The sequence below is a fragment of the Emys orbicularis genome, chromosome 20, assembly GCF_028017835.1.
Source record: "Emys orbicularis isolate rEmyOrb1 chromosome 20, rEmyOrb1.hap1, whole genome shotgun sequence".
NCBI lineage: Eukaryota > Metazoa > Chordata > Testudines > Emydidae > Emys > Emys orbicularis.
The window spans coordinates 18,836,177-18,861,206 of record NC_088702.1 but is presented as its reverse complement, the minus strand read 5'-3'; the positions used below and the strand labels follow the sequence as shown (position 1 = coordinate 18,861,206).

At 51.9% G+C, this 25,030-nt stretch overlaps 1 pseudogene; it reads left to right on the top strand.

Annotated features, from left to right (window-relative positions):
- The first annotated feature begins 6,636 nt into the window (after window positions 1-6,636).
- LOC135892501 (free fatty acid receptor 2-like) lies at window positions 6,637-8,191 on the top strand (annotated as a pseudogene).
- The last annotated feature ends 16,839 nt before the right edge of the window (window positions 8,192-25,030 follow it).

The following is a 25,030-nucleotide window of genomic DNA, read 5'->3' as shown; positions in this document are numbered from 1 at the left end:
TTTCTGCCCTGCCTGTCCTTCCTGAACAGTTTATATCCATCCATGACAGTACTCCAGTCATGTGAGTTATCCCACCACGTCTCTGTTATTCCAATCGCATCATAGTTCCCCGACTGTGCCAGGACTTCCAGTTCTCCCTGCTTGTTTCCCAGGCTACTTGCATTTCTGTATAGGCACTTAAGATAACTCGCTGATCGTCCCTCTTTCTCAGTATGAGACAGGAGTCCTCCCCTCTTACGCTTTCCTGCTCGTGCTTCCTCCCAGGATCCCATTTCCCCACTTACCTCAGGGCTTTGGTCTCCTTCCCCCGGTGAACCTAGTTTAAAGCCCTTCTCACTAGTTTAGCCAGCCTGCTTGCGAAGATGCTCTTCCCTCTCTTCGGTAGGTGGAGCCCATCTCTGCCTAGCACTCCTCCTTCATGGAACAGATACATGATTAATATTCATAACTTCAGATACAAAAATGATACATGCATACAAATAGGACAATCATATTCAGCAAATTATAACTTTTCCAATGACATCTTGTGACAGTCAGCAGCGACACCTCCCCTAACAGCTAGCAGCCTTTATGGCAGCCAGCGGCCATTAGGGTAAAACAGACACCTCACGTACACAGTAGCCTAAACTTTTTAACTGTCTTCCTTTCTCTGCCTTAAGTGGGAGCTGGTCCCAAACCGGTTCTCACTGACCAGATAGCAGAAGTGCAGGGTTTGTTAACCACCAATCAAATGTTAACACAACCAGGGCCTGTGTTTAAGTGTGTATAAAAAATCTTTGGTTTTTTGTATGAGTTAGAGTTTTTGTGCTAAGGTGCAAAGCTCTCCTTTCTTCTGCAGATTAAAGCAACCTCTTCCTTATCCCTGTCTGGCTGTTATTGGCTCTCAGCTAGGCGGACCTGATATTTCGGTAACAATCTCTCATGACCCATCTGGAATAAAATGCATCATAATTATGCCATAATCATATCATAATAATATTACTGTGAAGAATATGGGCGGCAGTGTCACAACGGGATCCCTGGGGTGCAACCCGGAACTCAGGTACCACTAAGACCTGTTAGGGTCCACCAGTCACGGCTCCCACGCACACTGTGATGCTGTGTCAAGCTACAAACCTCTGGCAGGTACTGGACTTACACAGCCATCCACAGGCAGGGACACACCCCTCTTAGTTACATGAATGCTGCCCTTGGGTACTCATGAACCAACAACAGAGAGGCTCCAGCCAATTCCCCCCAGCTCCCCAGCCTAGGACCCCAGACCTGTACCGTCCTGCCATGGTCAGAAGCCTGAGCAGTATAAGTTCTTTGCCCAGCCCGTCCGCCTCGCCCCTGGAGAGGACATGCACACGCCTTTTGTTAACTGAGCTAAGATTTCCAAGCATTTCAAGCAAAATTCATTGTTTTAGATAAAGTATAACACAGATTTATTAACTGCAGATAGAGAGAATTTAAGTGATTATAAGTGGTAGGTATAAAAAGCAGTGATAGTTTACCAAAGAGAACAAACTAAGCGTGCAATCTAAATCTTAAACCTCTAAGGCCTTGTCTACACTACGAGAGTACTTCGATTTTAGTTAATTCGACTATGTGGAATCGATATTACTAAGTCGAACGTGTGTGTCCACACTAAGGACAGTAATTCGACTTTGTGAGACTTTGTGAGTCCACACTAATGGGGCAAGCGTCGACATTGGAAGCGGTGCACTGTGGGCAGCTATCCCACAGTTCCCGCAGTCCCCCCTGCCCATTGGAATTCTGGGTCGAGCCCCAAATGCCTTCTGGATAAAAAAATGTGTCGAGGGTGCTTTTGGGCGCCTGTCGTCATCCGTCCGTCACTCAAGCCCTCCCTCCCTCCCTCCCTGAAAGCGCCGGCGGGAAATCAGTTCGCGCGCTTTTCTGATTACTGACAGCGCGGACGCCACAGCAGTGCGAGCATGGATCCCGCTGCGACCATCGCTGCAGTTGTGGCAGTTCTCAACGCCTCGCAGCTTCTCCTCCACCTGTACCAGAGGCAGCTGCAGATCAATCATGAGAGGAGGCTACGGCACTACCGTGACGGCATGAAGTCGGACACTAGCTCCGACCTCTCTGAGAACATGAGACCCAGCGCCCAGGACATCTCGCTGTCACTGGGTCTTGTTGATACTGTTGAACGGCGATTCTGGGCCCGTGAAACCAGCACGGAATGGTGGGACCGCATAGTGCTGCAGGTCTGGGATGAATCCCAGTGGCTGCGCAACTTTCGCATGCGGAAGGGGACTTTCCTCGAACTGTGTGAGTTGCTGTCCCCTTCCCTGAAGCGAAAGGACACCCGGATGCGGGCAGCCCTGACTGTCCAGAAGCGAGTGGCCATAGCCCTCTGGAAGCTCGCAACGCCAGACAGCTACCGGTCCGTCGCTAACCAGTTTGGCGTGGGCAAGTCTACCGTGGGGGTTGCTGTTATGCAAGTAGCCAGGGCAATCGTCAAGCTACTGCTATCTAAGGTAGTGACCCTGGGAAACGTGGAGCTCATCAGAGATGGCTTTGCCGAGATGGGATTCCCAAACTGCGGTGGGGCTATAGATGGGACTCACATCCCTATCCTGGCACCGGACCACCAGGCTAGCCAGTACATCAACCGGAAGGGCTACTTTTCCATGGTGCTGCAAGCACTGGTGGACCATCGGGGACGTTTTACCAATATCTACGTTGGATGGCCTGGCAAGGTTCATGACGCTAGGGTGTTCAGGAACTCTGGTCTGTGTAGACGGCTGCAGGAAGGTCTTTACTTCCCGGACCACAAAGTAACTGTTGGGGATGTGGAGATGCCAACAGTCATCCTCGGGGACCCTGCATACCCGCTAATGCCCTGGCTCATGAAGCCCTACACTGGCGCACTGGACTCAGGGAAAGAACTATTCAACTACCGGCTCAGCAAGTGCAGAATGGTGGTGGAGTGTGCTTTTGGCCGTCTCAAGGGGAGATGGAGAAGCCTACTCACTCGCTGTGATCTCAGCGAGACCAATATCCCGATTGTGATAGCTGCTTGCTGTGTGCTCCACAATTTGTGTGAGAGCAAGGGGGAGACCTATATGTCGGGGTGGGAGGTTGAGGCAAATAGCCTGGCTTCTGATTACGTCCAGCCAGACAGCAGGGCGATTAGAAGATCACAGCGGGACGCGCTGTGCATCAGGGAGGCTTTGAAAGCCAGGTTCCTGACTGAACAGGGTCTCCAGTGACTTTTTACTTTGTGGACACAGATGCTGAACCTGCCCCCGTTTCTTTACCCAGTTACTGTTGACTATCCTTCCAAGTTACATACCCCCTTCCCCACCTTCCCAACAAATAAAATCTGTTCTGTTCTGTTAATGAACAAGGTTCTCTTTTTTACTGTTTTCGCGGGAATGTTTTAAACCGGGGACGCAGACTGTGGCGGGGGGCGGGCTTAGTGTTTTGATGCAAATGATGCTTCTAAAGTCCGGGAATGACAGGCTCCGCAGTGCTGGATTGGTTGTTTCAACGCAGCCTGCCAGCAGTCCTGGGCGGGACTGGATGTATGTGTCGGCCAAGTGACTTTCTGGCAGGGGGCGGAGGGTAACAGATCCCCTGCTGCGTGGCTCTGTGATCCAGGATAAGGACCGTGGCATAGGATCTCTAACTGCCCTCCCCCGACACAAAGTCACAGATCAACCCCCTCGCACCCCAGAACAAGAAAACCGCCTCCCAGACTGACCAGGGTAACTGGTGACTGTGCTGTGTATGTGTCCTGATGCTGGACCTGCCCCCGCCTCTGTAGCCTGCTACAGGTGACTGTCCTGTCCAAGTAACAAACCCCTTCCCCCCCTTCAGACAGAATCCCCTCCAAAAGACACTCTCGGAAACAGTACTTAACAGAAACAGATGTTTTATTATGAACCGCACATGAAAAGGGGGGGGGGGGAGGAAACTTGGACATGGGCTAGTGTGAGATGGGTAGGAAAGGACTTTTCAAACTTTGGAACGAGAGCCTTCCATTGCTGCAGCAGTGTGCAGTGGCCGACTGACAGTTTTAACGGACCTTGCCGCCCCTCCTTCTTTGTACTTTTGGTGAGGGGGGTGTGGGACTTGGTGGTGGGGGAGGGCGGTTAGAGATAGACAGCAGCAGTGCTCTGTCCTCCTGCCTCCGGTCTTGCAGAACATCCACAAGGCGCCGGAGCGTCTCCGTTTGCTCCCTCATTAGTCCAATCAGGGTTTGAGTAGCCTGCTGGTCCTCCTGGCGCCACCTCTCCTCCCGTTCCATGACTGCTCTGTGCATTTGTGACAAGTTCTCCCTCCACTGTGTCGTCTGGGCTGCCTGCTCTCGTGAGCACTCCATAAGTTCATAAAACATGTCTTCCCGCGTTTTTCTCTTCCTTCTTCTAATCTGCGCTAGCCTCTGGGAGTGTGATGCCAGGCTGGGTTGGGAGACAGTCGCAGATGTGTCTGTGGGAATGGGAAAAAGGGAGTAAATTCCTGAGACAGATAAATGAAGTTGCTAACAAAGAGCATAGTCTTTCTCTGTGAACAACACCATGCACTGCACCTTTCACATGCGCACTCAGGACAAGGTCGAATTTTCGGCCCTCGCCTTATGTGTCTGGGGTCCTGCAGTTGCGATCAGAGAAGCGTTGCAGGACACCTCTACTTCTGCTGCAGGAAAACATGGTAAGCCGTAGACTAGTGGCAGCTTAAACATGTAATAGTAGCACTGGGCTCCTTTCGCACTGAATGCAAGGCCACTCTCTGCTGGCAGCAATCAGGGAAGCATGAGCTCTACCCCTGTCCCACCACCTCGCGGCTGTCCCCGGGAAAGATCCCTGTATGCTGCCCCTCTGCCGCCTCCACAGCGTGGCTGTAAAGCAGTCCCAATACTAACATTCCCCTCCCTAATTTAAAGCAGGGCGTCATGTGTGACATAACACTCATGAGGATCTCGGAGACCGAGAGGGGAAGGATGCTGCGTGAAAGCATGCAGAGGCCTGGGCCGTATGCCGCCATGCTGTGCCGCGCACTGATCCCCGACTACCTGATGGACTCATGGCGTGGGAACGTGTGTTACCACGGGGGACCAAACAAGATCGCCCTGCCGTTGAACCTCGTGCGCATGCTGGAGCGGTACCTGCAGGAGAGCTATGCCGAGCTATCCCAGGAGGACTGTCTGTCCATTCCCGGGCACATTGACCGCCTTTTCATTTAAGTTCAGCATTACGGACTACAGAGTGGAGCGTCCTGTGGTGGACTAATCATGAATATCCGGACAGTACTTGATTTTCTATACATAGTTAGGAGTAAATAGTTCACTAAGCCAACTAAATCATGAACAACAAATTACTAATATAGTTAATATTCCTGTTTTGTTATAAATAAAAGTTTCTATGTTTAAATGAGTGACTGAAAAGCCCATTCTTAACAATATAAATATTCCACTTATGTTAAAATGAAATGTTTAGATGTTTAAAGCACTCACTGCTTGATCCTTCCCCTGATTCGGTGTCCGGGGTAAGGGCTGTGGACGGTTGGTAGGGGATCTCGGTAAGGGTGATGAAGAGCTCCTGGCTGTCGTTGAAATCAGCGGTGCAAGCGCTGTCGACTGCCTCGTCCTCCTCATCTCCTTCCTCATCTTCCCCGTCACCTAACATTTCCGAGGAGGAACCGGCCGTGGACAATATCCCATCCTCGGAGTCCACGGTCACTGGTGGGGTAGTGGTGGCGGCCACACCTAGGATGGAATGCAGTGCCTCGTAGAAACGTGATGTGTGGGGCTGGGATCCGGAGCGTCGGTTTGCCTCTTTGATTTTTTGGTAGCCTTGTCTCAGCTCCTTGATTTTCACGCGGCACTGCGTTGCATCCCGGCTGTATCCTCTCTCTGCCATGGCTTTAGAGATCTTCTCGTAGATCTTTGCATTCCTTCTTTTGGAGCGCAGCTCTGAAAGCACGGACTCATCGCCCCACACAGCGATGAGATCCAAGACTTCCCGATCAGTCCATGCTGGGGCCCTCTTTCTATTCTGTGATTGCATGGTCACTGCTGCTGGAGAGCTCTGCATCGTTGCCAGTGCTGCTGAGCTCGCCACGATGTCCAAACAGGAAATGAGATTCAAACTGCCCAGACAGGAAAAGGAATTCAAATTTTCCCGGGGCTTTTCCTGTGTGGCTGGTCAGAGCATCCGAGCTCGAAGTGCTGTCCAGAGCGTCAACAGAGTGGTGCACTGTGGGATAGCTCCCGGAGCTATTACCGTCGATTTCCATCCACACCTAGCCTAATTCGATATTGCCATTTCGAATTTAGCGCTACTCCTCTCGTTTTCGAGGATTACAGAAGTCGAATTTAAAAGAGCTCTATTTCGAACTAAGTAGCTTCCTGGTGTGGACGGGTGCAGGGTTAATTCGATGTAACGGCGCTAAATTCGATATAAGCTCCTAGTGTAGACCAGGCCTAAGACACTAGGCAGTATTTAGATCTAGCAGTTTTCTCCACTCAATGGATGTTACAGTTCACAATACACAGGTTTCTCCCTTGTCTCCTCTGCTGAAGTTCTTTCTCTTCTCAGAGTCCTTGTGGCTTGCAGCGTAGGTGGGGGAGGAGAAAAGGCCAAGCCATGCAGCCTCTGTCCCTTAATACCAAGACCCGTCCTGATGGGCATTGCTGAGTCACAGTGATCAAGTAAATCCCCCATTGTGTGGTGCTTGTGCAACTGTCATTGAATTGTAAATCCCTTGATTGCAACTCCCCTGTTGATGAATGGCCGGTGAACGCCCACGTGGGCGGGGGTCACCACCCTTGTAGGAAGGACTCTCAAACTTGCAACTTATTTCACTGACAACCATACAGCAAAATCTTATAACTTCATGTACACTAACGATACACATATTTGGAAAGAACAACAGGTTTCAGCAGATCATGAGCTTTAATATATCATCTTACATGGCATGCTTTGTATGACACATAACAATCATATGACATTGGTGAATATGGGATTCCAGGGTGTTGCTTTGGGGTACAGAGTGCCACAGAGAGGAGTGAGATCTAGTGGGTTGGAGCAAGGGGGCTGGAGCCAGGACTTCTGGGTTCTATCCCCAGCCCAGGGACAGTAGTGGAGTCTAGTGGGTTGGAGGAGGAGGGGGGCTGGCTACCAGGACTCCTGGGTTCCTTTGGCAACTGATGAGCCCATTCTCCTCTGTAGGAGCCTAGAGGATGACTTTGAACATTTCCATTCCACTGGTTCTCGCTGTCTACATCTTCACCTTCCTGACCGGCCTCCCATCCAACCTTCTGGCCTTCTACACCTTCCTGATGAAGGTCCGCCAGAAACCCACCCCCGTCGACATCCTTCTCCTCAACCTCACCGTCTCCGATATCTTCCTCCTCATCTTGCTCCCCTTCAAGATGGTGGAGGCTGCCTCAGGCATGGAGTGGCTCTTGCCTGCTTTCCTCTGCCCACTCACCAACTACTTCTACTTCAATAGCATCTACCTCAGCTCCTTCTTCCTCATGGCCATCAGCGTTGATCGCTACCTGGGGGTGGCCTTTCCCATCAAGTACAAGCTCCGGCGCCGTCCGGCTTATGCTGTTGCCTCCTCTGTGGTCTTCTGGGTGGTGGTCTTTGCCCACTGCAGCATCGTCTACATTGTCCAATACGAGGTCCTGAGCCCCAATGGGACCGCAACCTCCAATAGCACGTCCCACTGCTATGAACATTTCTGCCCTATGCAGCTCCAGATCATGCTTCCTGTCCGGCTAGAGTTTTTCTTCATCCTCTTCTGCCTCCCCTTCACCGTCACCATCTTTTGCTACATCAACTTCATCCGCATCCTGGTGGCCCTGCCCAAGATCCCAGCCCGGAGGAAGCAGCGGGCCGTGGGTCTGGCTCTGGCCACCTTGTTCAACTTCATAGTCTGCTTCGCCCCCTACAACCTGTCCCACGTGGTGGGCTTTGTCCAGAACGAGAGCCCCTCCTGGAGGGTGTATGCTCTTCTCCTCAGCACCCTCAATGCCACCTTGGACCCCGCCATTTTCTACTTCTCCTCCACTGCCGTCCAAAGGGCCTTCGCCAACTGCCTGGCCGCCCTGTGGCACAAACTCATCACCATCATGGCCTGGTGCCATCTCCCCTGCTTGACTCGCTGCAGGGAAGGGCATAGAGAGGTGGAAGTGACCAATGGGATGGAGGCTGAGGAGTTGATGACTTGACTTCCTGGATGAGACCGACTCTCTGCTTCCTCCGCAGATCCTTCCTTGTCCCATGCTCTGCAGAAGCAAGAGATCCTGCACTTGAGTTAGGTGTGACGGGTTCCCCCCGCCTGGAACTGGGGTACCACTGAGCCCTCTGACCCACCAACCTGGGCACCTTGTTGCACTGTTTTGCTGTAAGAAGCTACCAAGCCCTCCAGCCTGTACTTTCACCAGCATACATACTAGTAGGAACACACCCAGCTGCAGTTACAAGCAGCTCTATGACCAGCCCCTGCAGGGGAAAGCTACTCCCAGCTCCTCAGGCACGCACCCCCACTGAAGTATAAACCCAAAATTATACCGTCTTGTGCTGCACAGGGAACTGTACATTGTAAGCTCATAAAATTTGCCCCCTCCCTCAGTGTGGAGAGGAATATGCAACAGCCTTTTGCCCCTGAGTTATGATTCCCACACACTGGTTTAGATAAAGCAAAAACAAGTTTATTAACTACAAAAGATAGATTCTACACGATTAGAAGGGATAGCAAACAGATCAAAGCAGATTTCCTAGCAAATAAACAAAGAAACACAAACTAAGCTTAATATGAGTAGCAGACTCTCACCCTAAGAGATGATACAAGCAGGCTGCAGATTCTTAAGGGGCAAGATGCACTTGCTTACAGCTTGGAATCCCCAGGTGTTTCATTCACAGGCTAAAAATCCCTTTAGCCTGAGTCCAGCACTTCCCCCAGTTCAGTCTTTGTTCCTCAGATGTTTTCAGGAGTCTTTTTGTGTGGGGAGTGAAGAACCCCAGATGATGTCACTCCCCGCCTTATATAGCTTTTGTATATGGTGATAACCCTTTGTTCCCAAAGCTTGGTTCCCATGCCCGGTCAGTGGAAAAACACTGACATCCCAAAATGGAGTCTAGAGACATGCAATCACATCCCATGTCTTTGTAGAGTCACAGCAGCCATGACTTGGAGGCTATTTGGAGCATTCTCAGGAAGGCTCCCAGGTGGGAGCTAAGCTTCTCCTAAGGCCTATTGTTTTATCCTCATTGCCCTGAATAGGCTCTTCCCCACCCACTATCTAGACTGAAAACATCTTGTCTGGTGGGCGTTACCCAGGTGTAACTACATTTGAAATACAGATATATATTCAATATTCATAATTTCAGATACAAAATGATACCTGCATACAAATAGGATTATCATATTCAGCAAATCATAACTTTTCCAATGACACCTCGCATGACTCATCTTGCATAAAATACATTATAATTATGTCGTAATCATATCATAGCATCACTGCGAGAAATATGGGCCGCAGTGCCACACCGAGGACGGCATCTTCTGTCCTTCCCTGCACCTCCCGAGAGGGCCGTAGGCCTTCCGTAGACACCACCATGCAGCAGGGCTTGGAGTCGGTCCCCAACTTCCACAAGGCTTTGGCCTACTTGAGCTTCAGAGTCATTGGCCAAACTTGCGCAGGGGTTTGGCCGACCTCCAGTTGGGGTCGCCATGGTGGCAGTGGCCTTCCTTTGCTGCTGCTGGGCCACGAGCAGGACTGGGTTTACAATGGTATCAATGGTGCCAGGCCCACCCTCAGAAGGAGCCCTGGCGCCTGCGCCCCCCCTGCTGCACCCCGAGGCCCCACCGCCGCTCGGCCTCTTCCCCCCAAACCCTTGCTCGCTGTTTGCTCCTCTCCACCCCCTCCCCCACTCCTCGCTCCCTGCTCGCTCCTCTCCATCCTCTGTGCCCCATGCGAGCGACGGGCGGGGCCTCGAGGACAAGAGGCTGAGCAGGGGTCGGGCTTTGGGGCAGAACAAGGGGTGGGGCCACAGACCAGGTGCTGGGGTCTAGAAAAGATTAATCTGGCCCTGGCCACGAGCGGTTGGCCAAGCGCCTCCCAGACTTTGGCCTACTTCAGCTTTGCTGTGGGTGGCCCAACTTCTGCAAGGATCCCTCTCAGTGTCAGGGTTGCCATGGCGTCAAGGGCCTTCCTCTGCCGCTGCTGGCTCACAAGTGAAACATAGACCGATTTCAGCTGGAGGATCCCTCCGGCGCCCTCCACCCACTCTGGGTCTTTTCTTCCCCATGGTTGGGCCCACGGGCAAGCAAGCACCTATGGGCTGTAACTGCAAGGGGGGAACCAAGTGGGGGTTGCTTGGGGGAGGGCAAACAGGCTGGGCTGAGCTTGTCCCATTTCAGGGGAACCATTTAGTGGCAGATGAACAAGGACCAGGCTCCGTGAGGGACCCATGGGCCCCGAGTTTGCCCTTGTTGAGCTATGGAGAGCTCCTCCTCCTTGGCCACTAGTAGTAGTGTGTGTTGGCCTCTGTGGAAATGTAGTTACCGCCTCGGTGGGACTGGAACGCAAAAGGCTGCAGCCCAGCACCCTACTGCTTGAGCTAAAGGAGCAGTGCCGTGTGTTGGCGGCAGTAGTAAGGCTGTTATCCGCCATGTGGATGGGAAGGATTTGGACTCTGGACCTTAACCATCAACGCGCGGCCCTCTATGCCAGTGGAAGGGCCGGCGCCGCTTGGTAGCAGCAGTGGGAACAGGCTGTTATTAATTAGGATTTGAACGCAGGACTTCCAGCACCACAGTGAAGGGCTCACGTGATCTAAAGGCGGAGTGCCTTTTGCAGCGGTAATAGGGCTGTTATCCTCCAGGTTGGTGGGGGATGGGCAATTAGCAGGCACACGTACAATGGACACTGGTCCCTGCGGGTCTGGACGTAGAACTGAGATCTCCCTCGCGCAAGGTCCTGCACGTCCTCCCTTCTCTGGTGGATCTGGCGCCCCCCAGGGGCAGTGGCTTTAGCTATTTATTAAATAAAGTTATTGATTTATTACCCAATTGAGATTATATTCTTATTTTTCTTCAGGGCTAGTGGAGTGGGGTCTATGGGTTAGAGTCGGGGGCGCTGGGGACCAGGACTCCTGGGTTCTATCCATGGGAGGGGACCATGGCTAGGAAGTAGGACACACACACATTGTCACTGGCGACTTTTAATGAACTGCAGGGCATGAATCTAGCACCGCAGGTGAGCTAATAGCGTCTCTGTGGCGCCGATATTAACCAGGGGTTAATGGATAACTGGGCCGGGCAGGGCCTGGGGCAGCTTGGTGATCTCGCATGGACAGCTGGAGGAACCACTGGCTTCCAGGCCATGGGACACCCCTTCCTTGGGGCTTCCGCAGCGCAGGAGCCCACTCACACAGCCCCCTGTACACACAAACTGTAAGTGTAACTGTAACAAAGCAGCCTTTGGCGGGACAAATTGCTTAGAGCAGGGCAGTCACCGCCCAAGGCTGGGGGTCCTTTACTACGAAGGCACCAAACCAGCCAAACGGAGAGGATTTCGGTTTCACCCCACTGGCTAACCAGAAGTCATACAAGCAATTCCCTCAGACACTCCAATTTCCCAGTATCACCACCAGTGCCGCTCCTTATGGGGATGACTGGTTATGAAAACCAACACCCCAGTAAAAGAGAAAAGGTTCTCCTGATCCCAGAGGACCAAGCCCCAGACCCAGGTCAATATATAAGTCAGATCTTACCGACAAATCACGCTGTTGCCAAGCCTTTAGAATCTAAAATCTAAAGGTTTATTCATAAAAAGAAAGAAATAGAGAGGAGAGTTAAAATCGGATAAATGGAATCAATTATGTACAAAGTAACGGCAAAGTTCTTGGTTCCGGCTTGTAGCAGTGATGGAATAAACTGCTGGCTTAAGTTAAGTCTCCGGAGTACATCCCCAGCTGGGATGGGTCATTCAGTCCATTGTTCAGAGCTTCCGTTTGTAGCAAAGTCCCTCCAGAGGTAAGAAGCAGGATTGAGGACAAAATGGAGAAGATGCAGCTGCCTTTTAGAGTCTCTTGCCATGCAGCCGTTCTTTCTTTGTTTCAAGCATTATAGGCTGTGTCAAGTGGGTGGGTCAGAAAGTCTATGACTTTGTCCTCCACCGCCACTGCAAGGAGCTCGGGGGAGGGGAGTGGGACTTGTATGCAGCATCTGCCCCCCCCCCCGATACACACACACGCTGCACTGGGCTCACCCCATCCCCCCACAGCTCTGCCGATGCTCCCATGTAAGCGAACGATGGGAAGCTCGCTCTGGGCCAGCCCAGGAATCACCCCGACACGGAAGCCAACGTCTATCAGTCTTGCTATCGGCCCTTAGCCTGCCAGATGGCCCTGGAGATTCAGGGCTTATGTGCCGAAGCGCAGGGTAGAAATCCCCAGCTGCAGACGCAGGCAGATTGTAGCTGATTAACCATGGGGCCAGCCAGCATCGTGGCCAGCCATGACTGCTGGGGAGAGCCCCCATCCTCCCCCTGCAGAACAGCGCCCCATAGCACCATCAGGGTCATTGGGGCCAGCCCTGGATGCAGGAGGAGATCCCCCACCCCGCCCCTGCAGGACAGCACCCCCTAGTGCCTCCCTGGGGTCGGCAGTGAGTTCACCCCACTGAGCGCACACACTCTGTTCCATACTGCTCTTGTGAGCTCATGGTGTGTGAACGTCCCATGGGTGCGTTAGTGTGGTGAGATTTTGTGCAGCTGGGGTGAGCAGCAGTGTGGTGGCAGCACTTCAGGGCGACAGGCCAGGCCCCTAGAGATCTGCGCAGAGCTCACCCCGGAGCTGCAGGGGTGGAATAGCAACAGCAGAGCTCCCCTCAGCACGGAGAAGCGCGCGGCTGTCGCCATCTGGAAATTTGTCACCCACAATTGCTGCTGGTCAGGATCTAGCTCATTCGGGGTTGGTAGATAAACCTGGGGCGGTTGTCATGGAGGTGTGTGCTGCTACCAGGAGGGTGACACTCAGGAGGTTGTTGGTGGAGGGGCACATTGAGGGTTCCCGAAATGGGGGCATTGATGGGACCCATCTGCCTGTACTTTACTCTCCACGCCAGGCCTTGGAATTCATCAACAAGACGGGGTCTCTCCATGGTCAGGGCCGGCTCCAGGCACCAGCCTGGCAAGCAGGTGCTTGGGGCGGCCACTCCGGAGGGGGGCGGCACGTCCAGCTATTCGGCAGCAATTCGGCGGACGGTCCCTCACTCCCGCTCGGAGCGAAGGACCTCCCGCCGAATTGCCGCCGCAGATCGCGATCGTGATCGCAGCTTTTTTTTTGTTTTGTTTTCTGTTTTTTTGGGCTGCTTGGGGCGGCCAAAACCCTGGAGCCGGCCCTGTCCATGGTGCTCCAAGACCCAGCTGATCTCCACGGCCGGCTCACCCATATTGGGGTGGGCTGGAGGCAGGAGATTTAGAAACTCAGCCCAGCTTCTTGCAATGAGCAACAGACCACGGCCAGGAAGGGTGGTGTGACTTCTCCTGTCCTTCCAGGAGACCAGCTTCTCCACTCCCCGGGCTGATGGGACCTGTCACTGGACAGCCCTGACTGCAGAAAGGAGTCCAGGAGGACACTGGACCCATTGATCCCTCCCTAAAGCCAGGCCATGGTTTGGGGGGCTGAGGCTGGGGACCCCATCCCCTCAACCAGCCCCCCTGGCCAGGATGCCTTGGGGTAGCTTGTAAAGCCTTGGGACATCTCACCGTTTTCCCAGCACTGGCCCATCGATGTCAGTGTCCCCTCCCCTGCAATGCTACCCCTATGGCCCCTGGGGACCCATCGCCTCTGGTATCCTGGCTATGGCTATAATGGAGCGACGGCCGATTGACCCCAGCTGGGATCTGGCCCCATTGCCGCTGTCTTTGGCAGTCAGTCAGGATTCCCTCCCACTCAGCTGTGGCTACTGTGCGTGTCTCGGTGCTCTGGGCAGGGTTTTTATGTGCCCTGGAGCCCGAGCGAAGAAATATGAACTTGGATTTGCTTGTTTATGTAATATCGCGCTTCGGAAAGATGCCGCAGCCTGGGAGATGGAAGAAACAACCATAAATCCAGCCAGTGTTTTCCCCAGGAATTGAAATTAGGGGGAGGTGTTCGAATTTACAGGGGGGGAGGTCAGGGACGATGAGGGGTGAGACCGTGGGGTGAAGATCGGCTGTATGGCACTACAGTAAAAACTGAAAAATGTTTCATGACCATTTTATTAGATTTAACTCATGTTTTAAAATCATCACACAAATTAAATTTGGCTTCTCAAGCCTTCTATGAAGCACAACATCTACATCCTTCTTGGTTTCTTGTTATAATTTTGCACATCTCTGTTAATGAACTTCTTGAATGCAATGCGTTCATCTTTGGTGACTTCTCGTATGTCCAGTACTTCCATTCCTTCAATTGATATGCTCATTAGTTCATTCACATGATCAGGCAGAAGGCCACTTCTTTCAGAACACAAAATTCTATTCAATGATGAAAAAGAACGCTCAACTGTAGCTGTTGGGACTGGGAGTAGCAAGAGATGGATTCCTACTTTTTTCATCCCAGGAAACAGCATAAAGATCGGGTCGAGCCACTAGCGATGGTAAAAAAGAAGTTGAAGTCAAATCTTCATTCATTTGTCGTATGATATTCCACTCTGTGTTCAAATTCTCTATTCTATCCTGAACACATGGCAGCCCCATTGCTGGTAGTGCCTCACTCCACTCAACTGTCGGTGTTTTATAGGACAGGGATCTGTAAAAGCTCCGTAGAGGTTGAGTAGAATCTAGAAGCCGCTGTTGTAGATTTTAAAGAATCAAGTCTGTGTACTTTTTCAGTTGTCTTAACAAACACTTCTTGTCCTCTTCACTTAAGGATTCAATATAAATGTCTTCATTAGTCAACTTCTTGACTGAAGTCTTTGCTTCTTACAGAATTTTTTTCAATGGATAGCTATCAGATTGATCCAAATGTAGCTTCTATTGCTGGACAAAGATCTACTACTGTTGTAGCAGATTCCTGGATGGCATTGTTTAATGACCCAAGTGGTTTCAACAGTAGACTTACGAGAGAGAATGGCAATAGTCTTCTCTGAACATAGTAGCAAAAGTAATCCACCAGCCTCAGTACTTAGATCCATCCCATCTTGGTAGATACTTTCCAAAGCCAGTAATGACGGCTGGAGTAATTTTAAGACAATGGCCAAGGATCGCTCATGAGAAAGCCAGAGGGTTTTTCCAGGTTGGACTAATTTGAACTTCAGTCCCAGTGTATCTTCTATATTTTCCAACATATTCAGTCTTTTTGGACTCTTGCTGAAAAAAGAATATAATGAAGACATTAAATTTATAGCTTTTTAAATGACTTTTGAAGAGTCTGCAGCTCGTACTAGTGCTAGTTGGAGTAGATGGCCTCTGCAGTGTGTATAGGAGAGATTCGGGTTACACTTTTCTCTGAGCAAAGCTTGTATTCCACCATGTCTTCCAGAGAAGTTTGCAGCTCCATCAAATGCACAAGCAGCCATCTGTTTGGGGTCCAACTGACAAGCATTTAACTCTTCTAAGGGTATGTCTACACTACCCGCTGGATCGGCGGGCAGCGATCGATCCAGCGGGGATCGATTTATCGCGTCTAGACTAGATGCGATAAATCGACCCCCAAGCCCTCTCCCATCGACTCCTGTACTCCATCGCCGTGAGAGGCACAAGCAGAGTCGACGGGGGAGCGGCAGCAGTCGACTCATTGCGGTGAAGACACCACTGTAAATCGATCTAAGTACGTTGACTTCAGCTACGTTATTCACGTAGCTGAAGTTGTGTAACTTAGATCGATCCCCGCCCCAGTGTAGACCAGGGCTAAGATGTGGGTTGTCACAGATGCAGTCAATCTGTCTTCTATAACTTGAACATCTAGAAATGCATCTACTGGCCTACCACTGACATCAAAATAACATACGCAATGACTTAATACTTGATTCCCATTTGCATCGGTGCATTCATCAGCCATGTATGCAAATGTTTTGAATGCGGTGAGAGAGTTCTTCACTTTTTCAACTGTTGAGTCTTTCACTGTTGCACCACATACTTCTAGCCAGTCAGCTGAGTTTCTTGCAGAAAGATAGTGAGCATTTGCTGGTCTTGTTCGGAACCAGTGTTCAACTTCAGGATGAACAAGTGACAATGCACTTAACATTGGCCTCCAGTTTGTAGTGTGTGGTATCTTTGGCTTAAATAGAAAGTATGATGCCACAGCCATGTTTGTTCGCATGAACTGTGTTGTGTCTCCAGCATTCTTAAAAGCCTCATTAACACTCACCGGTGTTGTCCTTGGTCAGTGGAGACTCAGAGTTCAGAGGTGCTTTCACATGAGTTCACCTCCCAGGTGGGGGGCAAGAAGGCACCTTGCTCGTTCCTCCAGCTCACTGTTCGCTCTGGCCACTGTTGTTTGTTGTGCCACCGTTCACTCCATCGCTCTGTTGCCAATGGCCCTGCGCCGTCACCTTCTGCTGCCACTGTGACCTCTGTGAGTTGGTCTCTTGAGGTTCCACCCAGCTCTCAGTGATTTCAGCTGAGCTCTCAGTGGGGGAACCTCGCTGCTAGTGCAGTCTGGGCCCTCTCTTCCACAGAAACACTGTCCCCACAGCAGGACTAAGCACTTAGATCTGATTATCAGTGAGTTCAGCTGTAGTGGTCACTTAACAAAACAAAAGACTATCTATGGAGTTTAATCAGCTCTGTCTTTAAACAGTGGAGAGGGGCAGATCAAATAGTACTTGTGACTCAGGCAGACCATCAAGCAAAACACCTGTCCCCACCCTCTCTCTCTCTCTCTCTCTCTCTCTCTCTCTCTCTCTCTCGATGCCCTCAATCAGCACAGGCTACGTACAGTTCTACTGCCCTTTACTCCTACAATAAGAATAAAAACATTTCATTACCTCCCCCCCTCCCCCCACATTCAAGTGATTTATAACCCAACAGCAGCCAAAATCTATCACTTGGGCAACACAGATCTGTTTGCTGGATACCTAGGTAGATTAGGTGTGAATGTAAATACAATCTGGTCCTGAAGCCTTTCCTCCCAGCACCCAGCTCATCACTAGCTGTCAGGGAGAGCTCATTTAGACTTTGCTTACAAAGCATCATTTGAAATGATTAGGTTGGCCAACATCACCGACATGCATGCACTGACATTGTCATAAAAAACAACAGCTGTATAAGGAAGCTAGTCTATGTTCATACTTTTCAAATCTATGATACCTTTTCAGATACACGTATTTTATCATACACTTTATATGCTTTTAAAGTGTGTATTAATGTTTCAATTTCAATTCAAATTTCCAAACAATCACTAAATTGGCAACACTGCATGTAACTAGTTCACAAAACTGGGGGGCGGGGAGGGTTGAGGAAATTCAGGGGGCGTGTAGGGAAATCCCTGAATCCAGCGTAGCCTCTCTTCCAGTGCCCTGTGGTTGAACCACTAGACCCCACTCCCCTCCCGCAATAGGGGAGACAACCCAGAAGTGCTGGCTCCTAGCCCCCCTGCTTTATCCACTAGACCCTCCTCCTCTACTTGAGGCAGGAATAGAACCCAGGCATCCTTGCCCACCGCTGGGTGCAATAGGCGAGTGCAGGGGACACCACCCTCGCTTGAAAAGGACCTAGGGGTCACAGTGGACGAGAAGCTGGATATGAGTCAACAGTGTGCTCTTGTTGCCAAGAAGGCTAACGGCATTTTGGGCTGTATAAGTAGGGGCATTGCCAGCAGATCGAGGAACGTGATCGTTCCCCTCTATTCGACATTGGTGAGGCCTCATCTGGAGTACTGTGTCCAGTTTTGGGCCCCACACTACAAGAAGGATGTGGAAAAATTGGAAAGAGTCCAGCGGAGGGCAACAAAAATGATTAGGGGTCTGGAGCACATGACTTATGAGGAGAGGCTGAGGGAACTGGGATTGTTTAGTCTCCAGAAGAGAAGAATGAGGGGGGATTTGATAGCTGCTTTCAACTACCTGAAAGGGGGTTCCAAAGAGGATGGAGCTCGGCTGTTCTCAGTGGTGGCAGATGACAGAACAAGGAGTTCTCAGGTTGCAGTGCGGGAGGTCTAGGTTGGATATTAGGAAAAACTTTTTCACTAGGAGGGTGGTGAAGCACTGGAATGCGTTACCTAGGGAGGTGGTGGAGTCTCCTTCTTTGGAGGTTTTTAAGGCCCGGCTTGACAAAGCCCTGGCTGGGATGATTTAGTTGGGAATTGGTCCTGCTTTGAGCAGGGGGTTGGACTAGATGACCTCCTGAGGTCCCTTCCAACCCTGATATTCTATGATTCTATGATTTGAGGACGTGCTGGTTCACACCTCGCACGAGGAAGTAACGATTGTATCTCTCATCCTTTCTGCATGGATTTCTGAGGAGAGGGACCGGTGGGGTTTCCTGGGGCTGTGACAGACCCAGACCAGTGGGGTACAGGAGTCTGGTAGAGGGCAAATATACTGGTCACTGGATGAGTAGTTTTCTGTTCCCTGAGTGACCAGAGCAGGGGCTGCACTAGAGTAATCGGGAACCTGCTAGAACCAGTTAAGGCAGGCAGGCTAATTAGGACACCTGGAGCCAATTAAGAAGAAGCTGCTAGACTCAATTAAGGCAGGCTAATCAGGGCACCTGGGTTTTAAAAAGGAGCTCACTTCAGTTTGTGGTGGGAGTGTGAGGAGCTGGGAGTAAGAGGTGCAAGGAGCTGAGAGTGAGTGCTGCTGGAGGACTGAGGAGCACAAGCGTTATCAGACACCAGGAGGAAGGTCCTGTGGTGAGAATAAGGAAGGTGTTTGGAGGAGACCATGGGGAAGTAGCCCAGGGAGTTGTAGCTGTCATGCAGCTGTTCCAGGAGGCACTATAGACAGCTGCAGTCCACAGGGCCCTGGGCTGGAACCCGGAGTAGAGGGCGGGCTCGGGTTCCCTCCAAACCTCCCAATTGACCTGGACTGTGGGTTCTCCCAGAGGGGAAGGTCTCTGGGCTGTTCCCCAACCCACATGGTGAATCTCTGAGGCAAGAAAATCCGCCAGTAAGCGCAGGACCCACCAAGATAGAGGAGGAACTTTGTCACAGGCGCAGCCACAGACACAATTTAACCAGCTGCCTGGGCTACAGAAAACTCACTCCCCAGCCAGGACGCAGGAGAGCAGCCACCTTCCCTGACACATCGCCTGGGGTGGCTCCAACCCCGGACACCTGGGTTCCAGCCCTTCAGCAGGCTCCCAGCGCACTGGCTGCTGGAGAAGAGGTGAGGATGGGCTCTCTAGCTGCCTGGATCAGGGCTCATCTGGAGTAGAGTGGGGACTAGTGGTTAGGACAGGGGGGCTGGGAGCCAGGACTCCTGGGTTCTATCAGTGGCTCTGGAAGGGAGCAGAGCAGGATTGGAGAGCTGGATTCCTTTCCCAGCCCTGGGGGGTGAGTGGGGTCTGCTGGTTAAAGCTACGGGTCAGGACTCCTGGGTTCTGGTTCCAGCCCTCACTAGAGTGACCATATTTCCCTATGCTGAATATGGGACACCTGGTAAAATTACTCATATTCAAGCAAGTTCAATGGTAATCAAATTTTCAGTTTAACATCAAGTTGACTGAGCCCCTGTTAAAAAGAAATACTGCGTAGTTGGATTCTTTTTATTTACCTTCTTATCTTTAAGGCTTTAGGGTTCACACAGGGAGGGGTGACACACACCCCCGCACCCTCCTGACACATGGGGAGAGGTGACACACACACACACACTCCCGTACACCTCTCTCACACAGTGGGGGTGACCGACCGACCCGACCCTCACTGCCCGGCGCTCTCTGCCCTCCATGCGTGGCTGGGCCCCGGGATGGACCTGCCTCTCCTGGTACCTGGCACGACTTCCCAACGCAACATCACATGCCCCCCCCCTCCCGCCTCCCCCCAGATTTCTGCCAGGGTTCACACCACTGCAGGAGGAGCTGCTTCCAGCCGCGCAGGGGGTTGGGGGGGGGGGGAAGGGATGACCTGGTCCACGTCTTTGCAGAGCTCATCTCTTCCCCGATCCCCACCGCTCCCATGTGGCTGGAAGCAGCTTGTCCCTTCCTGCCCGCACACTGTCAAAGGGCAGCTGACACCTCCAGGCTGCTGCTGACCACCGACATAACCCAGCCGCCTCCTGGTCCCTGGCCACAGCGCGGGCAGGAAGGGGTTAAGCCCTAAGGATGCACCAGGGCCCAGGGAACCTGACTGCAGGGGCTTCAGCGAACCGGGCCAGAGAGGTGGCTCAGCAGGGGAGGGTGCCTAGGGGACGAAGCAGCCCCGTGCTCCCTGGGGGCAGGACCCAGTGGGGATGGGGGCAAAGAAGGTGCTAAGCCCGGGGGCTGCTGTGGAACCTGCAGGTTCAGGGAATGAACAGTCTAGAAATCGCTTCTCCCCCACCCACTCCAGAGCTTAGCTGAGGTGCGGAGAGCTTCCTCGTGCCAGCGCTGTGCGGGTCTTGGGCTTTCCCGGGGCGCCGGCCCAGCCACAGGCAACGGAGGAAGGAAGGAGCCTGCCAGACAGACTGTTGGTGAGCTGAGCGCTCCGACCAGGGGCTGGTTCTCCGCACAGTGCTGGGAGCGTGACGTGCCCTGCCGGGGGGGATATGGAGGAGCAGCGGGGTTGGGGGGATGAAGGGGCAAAGCAGGGAGAGGACAGCGAGAGGGGAAGCCACTGGTGGGCAAGTGGGTGGTGAGCAGGGATGCGGCCAGCAGCGGGACCCACCAATACTGATGGGGGAAGACAGAAAATACGGGACAGTTTGCCCATTTTAAAGAAAAAATCAGGACACCAGCAGGAGGGCTTAAATACGGGACTCTCCCTTTAAAAACGGGACGTCTGGTCACCCCTAGCCCTCACCGTTATGCATTTTTGCCTTTACCAGTCATGCCCAGGCCTCTGTGCAAAATTTAATTTTGTTTTTGGAAAATTAAAAAACAAACAAGCAACAAAGTAAAAGGGAGATTGCTGGCTCAGCGGACCCCGGGGTTCTAGCCCCAGTGTGGGAGAGGAGTGGGGTGTAGTGGTTAGAACAGTGGGGGCTGGGAGTCAGGACACCTGGGTTCAAGCCCCAGCTCTGACCGGGAGGGGAGTCTAGTCGTTAGAGTAGGGAGCAATGAGCCAGGGCTCCTGGGTTCTATCCCAGATTGGGGGGAGTGCAGTCTAATGGTTAGAGCAGGGGGCTGGGGGGAGCCAGGACACCTGGGTTCTTCCCCCAGCATGGCCATCTCCTCTCCCTGCTCTGACTCTCTGTTCTTCCACCAGTAAAATGAGGGTGAAGATTGATGACCTACTTTTGCAACGTTCTTGCCCTTCACCGGGCAATCAGGGCTGAGCAAAGCTGGCCAGGGGGCCGGGGAGATGGAAATTTGTCTAGCTCAGCTGAGTGAGGGCATGATGGAGACAGGGAGAGGGGAACACCGAGACAGGAGAACACAACAGTCCACGTACGGGGGGCACCCAGCACTGGGATGGGGAGGTGCCAGTCAGGATGTGGGGCATGGTCATTAAATCCCCCACAGAATGGGTCCCCCACTCGGAGAAAGAGACTCGAGAGGACGATTCCTTCCCCTCCCTCCCCCGGCAGCAGCTCCATTACCAAGGGTTCTGGGAACGGAACCATCCGGTCCGATCCGGTCGCGGTTCCATGTCCTGCCACCACATCTGAGCAGCGAGAGAAGCTGGGAGGGAAAGTGGGTTTCCCACCGTTAGGGAGAGCGGAGGGACTGACGGTTTCTAACTGCAGGAGGGCACGACACTTGGAGAGATGTGCTGGCTGGCGCATACACCCAGCCCTGTTCCTAGAACCCAGGAGCCCTGGCTCATTGCTCCCTACTCTGATCACTAGATCCCACTCCCCACCCAGAGCCAGGGATAGAACCCAGGAGTCCTGGCTCCCAGCCCCCCACCCCCAACCCACTAGACACCTGCCCCCCGGCAATTGGTAGGGGAGCGAGGGACTGGTCGGACTCAGACACTGGTTTATTTTATGGAAGAGGCTGATTAACTTCGCTTTAATGAGGCTATTTAACGATCAATCCCCACAGCTAGGAGGCGGGAGTAGAGCTACATGTACCCCAGGGAAGGAGGGGCCCATCACAGCTTGGTGTGAGGGCACCCACAGCCTGACTGGAGCCTGTCTGGGAATGGCTCAGTGGGTAGAGGGGGGAGCCAGGACTCCTGGGTTCTCTCCCTAGCTCTGGGAGGGGAGTGGGGTCTAGTGGGTTGAGTGGAGCCGAAAGGTCAAGAATCCTGGGTTGTATTTCCTAGTTCTGTGCATTGACTCCTTAGCCCTTATTTTAACCAAAAAAATCACCCCTGAGAACCAGGGATAGAACCCAGGAGTGCTGGCTCCCAGTCCCCCTGCCCCCCGCTCTGACCACTAGACTCCATTTCCTTCCACCTTTGATATTATTTATGAAAATTTCCCTCTGAGTAACAACCGCTTCCATGTTGTCCGAGCTGCCCGCTTGGCCCCCACCCCACCACAGCCATTCCCTGTGTGTTTGCTTACACGATCTCATGCATCCCAGGCCCTCCAATCTCTCTGGCACTGCCCCACCCCCATCTGCGCCTGCCCTGGGCTAAACAGGAAACCGAGTTAAATAAATATGGGACCCGGCTACATCAATTCCAGCCATATGTCTAGTGTCAGCTAATGGAACGGGAGCCTGGAGGTTGCTCGCATGGCTACGGGTAAGGAGGGTTGTAAGCCAGGACCCCTGGGTTCTATCCACATGTTTGGGAGGGGAGTGGGATCTAGTGGGTTAGGGCAGGGGGGCTGGAGCCAGTACTTCTGGGGTCTAGCCCCAGGCCTGGCAGGGTGTGATGGATGTGACAGGTTCCTCCCCCCTGGGATGCCACCTGGAAATGGGGTACCACTGAGCCCCCTGATCCACCAGCCTGGGCTCCCTCTCACACTGTACTGCTGTGAGAAGCTACAAAGCCCTCCAGCCTGCACTTTCACCAGCACACAGATGGCAGGGACACACCCAGCTGCTCAGGCACACACCCTCTCTGGAGTATAAACCCAAACTGTACATCATAAATTCATAAAATTCGCCTCCTCCCTCAATGTGGAGAGGAATATGCAACAGCGTTTTGCCCCTGAATTGTGATTCCCACACACTGGTTTAGATAAAGAAAAAAAAAGTTTAACAACTACAAATGATAGATTTTAAGGGATTATAAGGAATAGCAAGCAGATCAAAGCAGATTACCTAGCAAATAAACAAAAAAACGCAAACTACGCTTAATATACTAAATAGATTGGATATGAGTAGCAGATTCTCACTCTAAGAGATAATACAAGCAGGCTGCAGATTCTAAATGGACAAGCTGCACTTGCTTTACAGCTTGGAATCCCCAGGCATTTCCTTCACAGGCTAGAAATCCCTTTAGCCTGGGTCCAGCACTTCCCCCAGTTCAGTCTTTGTTCCTCACGCGTTTCCAGGATTCTTCGTGTGTGGGGAGTGAAGAACACCAGATAATGTCACTCCTCACCTTGTATAGCTTTTGCGTAGGGTGGGAACCCTTTGTTCCCAAAGCTTGGTTCCCATGCCCGGTCAATGGAAAAACAGTGTCCTCCCAAAATGGAGTCTAGAGACATGCGATCACATCCCATGGCCTTGTAGAGTCATAGCAGCCATGACTCAGAGGCTGTTTGTAATGTTCTCCCCACGTGGGAGATAAGCTTCTCCTAAGGCCTATTGTTTTTTTCCTAATGACTCATTGCCCTGAATAGGCCCTTCCCCACCCACTATCTAGACTGAAAACATCTTGTCTAGTGGGTGTTACCAGGTGTAACTAAATTTGAAATACAGATACATGATTAATAGTCATAACTTCAGATACAAAAATGATACATGCATACAAATAGGACAATCATATTCAGCAAATTATAACTTTTCCAATGACATCTCACATGACCCATCTTGAATAAAATGCATCATAATTATGCCATAATCATATCATAATAATATTACTGTGAAGAATATGGGGTGCAACCTGGAACTCAGGTACCACAAAGACCTCTGTCCCACCAGTCACGGCTCCCTCTCTCACTGTGATGCTGTGACAAGCTACAAACCTCTGGCAAGTACTGGAGTTACACAGGGCACGTCTTCACTACCCGCCGGATCGGCGGGTAGCAATCGATCTATTGGGGATCGACTTATCGTGTCTAGTGAAGACGTGATAAAATTGATCCCTGATCACTCTGCTGTCGACTCTGGAAATCCACCATGGCAAGAGGCGGAAGCGGAGTCGATGGCGGAGCGGCAGCGGTCGACTCGCCGCCGTCCTCACAGCCAGGTAAGTCGACCTAAAATACGCAACTTCAGCTACGCTATTCACATAGCTGAAGTTGCGTATCTTAGGTCGACCCCCCCCCCCCCCCCCGTAGTGTAGACCTAGCCACAGCCATCCCCAGGCAGGGACAACCCTCTTAGTTACATGAATGCTGCCTTCGGGTACTCATGAACCAATAACAGAGAGGCTCCAGCCAATTCCCCCCAGCTCCCCAGCCTAGGACCCCAGACCTGTACCGTCCTGCCATGGTCAGAAGCCTGAGCAGTGTCAGTTCTTCGCCCAGTCCGCCCCCCTCGCCCCTGGAGAGGACATGCACTCGCCTTTTGTTAACTGAGCTAAGATTTCCAAGCATTTCAAGCAAAATTCATTGTTTTAGATAAAGTATAACACAGATTTATTAACTGCAGATAGAGAGAATTTAAGTGATTATAAGTGTTAGGTATAAAAAGCAGCAATAGTTTACCAAAGAAAACAAACTAAGCGTGCAATCTAAAACTTCAATCTCTAAGACACTAGGCAGTATTTAGATCTAGCAGTTTTCTCCACTTAATGGATGTTACAGTTCACAATTCACAGGTTTCTCTCTTGTCTCCTCTGCTGAAGTTCTCTCTGTTCTCAGAGTCCTTGTTGCTTGCACTGTAGGTGGGGGAGGAGAAAAGGCCAAGCCATGCAGCCTCTGTCCCTTA